We start from the raw sequence: 3,265 nt of genomic DNA, 5'->3' as shown, positions 1-3,265 counted from the left end.
TTTGGCTTAGTGTTACTGTGTTGGTCACTCATTTTTGGTATACTGCCTTTCCCTTCATCCAAATCAATACTTGTCTCTACCTATCTAACAATTTTCCCTCTCCTCCCCTCCCATCCCTGGTAGCAAACAAAGAGTTTCCTTCCATGTATAAACATTTCCTTGACTTCTTACAATAGTGGACTAATTATTTGTCTTCTGTGATTGACTTGTTTCACTCTGCATAATGTCCTCCAAGTTCATCCACTTTAGGCAGTGTTTTGCAGACTCTACACTATTCTTTAGTGTTGCATAATATTCCACTGTGTGTATGTACCAGTTTGGCTATCCATTCCTCTATTGATGGGCACTTAGGTTACTTCCATCTCTTTGATATTGTGAATAGTGCTGTGATGAACATGGATGTGGATATATCTATTCATGTCCTGGCTCTCACTTCTTTAGGATATATACCTAGTAATAGGATTGCTGGATCAAATGGTATTTCTCTTTCCAATTTTTTAAGGAATTGCCATAATTATTTCCACAGACATTGTGTCATTTTACAGTCCCACCAGCAGTGTATGAGTCCCAATCTCTCCAGATCCTTGCCAGCATTTGTTATTTTCTGTCTTCTTGAATTTTGCTATTAGAGCAGGGGCAAAAGGATATCTCATTGTTGCTTTGATATATGTATCTCTAATGGCTAATGAAAGGAGCTCTGGCATACTTAACTGCTAAGCAGAAGGTCAGCAGTTCAAACCCACCAGCTGCTTTGCAGAAGGAAGATGGAACAATCTACTTCTGTAAAGATTTACAGCCTCGGAAACTCAATGGGGGTTGAGTCAGAAACCCCTCGATGGCAGTGAGTTTTTAAAATTTTAAATGGCTAATGATTGCAAACATTTCTTCATGTGTTTGCTGGCTGCCTGAAAATCTTCTTTGGTGAGGTGTCTGTTCATGTCTTCTGCCCATTTTTCAATTGGATTATCTTTTTAACATTGAGATGTTGGAGTCTCCTATAAATTTTAGAGATAAGTCAGATATGTCATTGCTGAGTCCTTTTTCCCAATTTGTAGGTTCTCTTTTCACTCTTTTGGAGAAGTCTTTTGATGCACATAAGCATTTAATTTTTAGAAGGTCCCAATCATCTAGTTTATCTTCTACTGTTTGTGCATTTTGTATTATGCTTGATAGTCTATTTATACCATACATTAGGGCCCCTAAGTTTCCCCTATTCTTTCTTTGATGAACTTTATAATTTTGAGTTTCACATTTCAGTCTTTGATCTATCTGGAAGTAGTTTTTGTGTATGGTGTGAGGTATAGATCTTGTTTCATTTTTCTGCAAATAGATATACAGTTTTGCCAGCACTATTTGTTAAAAAGAACATCTGCACTAACAAAGAACATCTGTTGCCCATTTGTAGATTTTGGCCCTTTGTCAAAGATCAGCTGACCATAGGTGGATGGATCTATTTCTGGGTTCTCAACTCCATTCCACTGGTCTATGTGTCTGTCGTTGTACCAATAATCAGGTTGCGTGTGAGACATCCTATTTTGTCCTTATTCTTCAGTAGTACTTTGTTTATCAGAGATCTCATCCTCCTTTCCATATAAAATTAGTGATTGGTTTTTCCACATCTTTAAAGAACACTGATGGAATCTGGATTTGGATTGCACTGAATGTACAGATTACTTTTGGTGGTATTGACATTTTCACAATGTTCAATCTTTCCATCAGTGAGCATGTTATGTTCTTCCATTTATGTAAATCTCATAGCTTTTTGAAGTAGTGTTTTGTAATTTTCTTTGTATAGGTCTTTTTTGTTCCTGGTAAAATTTATTCCCAAGTATCTTATCTTTTTGATAGTTATTGTAAACAGTATTGATTTCATTATTTCATTTTCAGAGACCTCTTTGCTGGTGTAGAGGAATCCTACTGATTTTCATATGCCAACATTTTATCCTGCCACTATGCTAAATCTTTCAATAAGTTCCAGTAGTTTTCTTGCTGTGTTTCTGGGGTTTTCTATATACAGGATCATATCATCTGCAAATAATGATTTGATTTTCCTTTCTTGCCTTATTGCCCTGGCTGTTGTTGTTGTTGTTATGTGCCGTCGAGTCAGCCCCGACTCATAGCGACCTCTCCTTGGGTTTCTGAGGCAGTATCACTACGGAAGTAGGATTGCCCAACCTTCCTTCCGAATTGCCCTGGCTAGGACCTCTAATATGATGTGGAATATAAGTGGAGATAGAGGGCATCCTTGTCTGGTTCCTCTTCACAAGGTGAATGGTTTGTCTCTATTGAAAATAATGTTGGCTGTTGTTTTTGCATATATGCCCTTTATTATGTTGAGGAATTTCATATATATGTATTTTTTTTCTGAGAGTTTTTTATCAGGAATGAGTATTGGATTTTATCAAAATGCATCAATGTGGAAAAGAATGTGTATTGTACTGCATCAATGGATATGATCATGTGATTCTTCTCCTTTATTTCACTGATGTGATGGATTATGTTGATTATTTTCCTAATATTGAACCATCCTACCATACTTGGTAGGAATGCCACTTGGTTGTGATGTGTTAATTTTTTGATACATTGTTGAAGTCTATTGGCTAGGATTTTGAAGATTTTTGCATCTATATTCATGAGGGATATTGGTCTGTAATTTTCCTTTCTAGTGGTGTCTTTGTCTGGTTTTGGTATCAGGATGATGCCTGCTTCATAAAATGAATTTGTGAGGATTCCATCCTTCCCCATGTTCTGGAATAATACGATTGCTATCAGCTCTTCTTCTGAATGTTTGGTAGAATTCTCCAGTGAAACTGTCTGGGCCAGGACTATTTTTTTATTGGTAATTTTTTTTTTTTTTTTTTTAATGACCCATTCCATTTCTTCTTTTGTTATGGGTTTAGTTTAGTAGTGTGTTTCTAAAAATCTGCCTGTTTCTTCTAGGTTTTCAAATTTGTTGGAATACAATTCTTTATAGTATCTTGATATTACCTTTTTTATTTTGATTGGTTCTGTTGTGACATCACCTATTTAATTTCTTGTGTTATTTGCATCTTCTTTTCCTTTGTTAAGTTTGGCAGTGGTTTGTCAATTTTATTAATCTCAAAGAATCAACTTCTACTCTTGTTGATTTTCTCCATTGTCTATTTTCTGCTTCATTTATTTCTGCTCAAATCTTTATTATTTCTTTTCTTCTGGTGACTGTAGGATTTTTTTTTCCTGCTCATTTTCTAATTGTTGGAGATATTGGGTTAAGGTGTTGATTTTT

Source organism: Orycteropus afer, unplaced genomic scaffold, assembly GCF_000298275.1.
Source record: "Orycteropus afer afer isolate SDZICR_OR568_19922 unplaced genomic scaffold, OryAfe1.0 scaffold00264, whole genome shotgun sequence".
Taxonomy (NCBI): domain Eukaryota; kingdom Metazoa; phylum Chordata; class Mammalia; order Tubulidentata; family Orycteropodidae; genus Orycteropus; species Orycteropus afer.
This window is presented reverse-complemented; position numbering follows the sequence as displayed.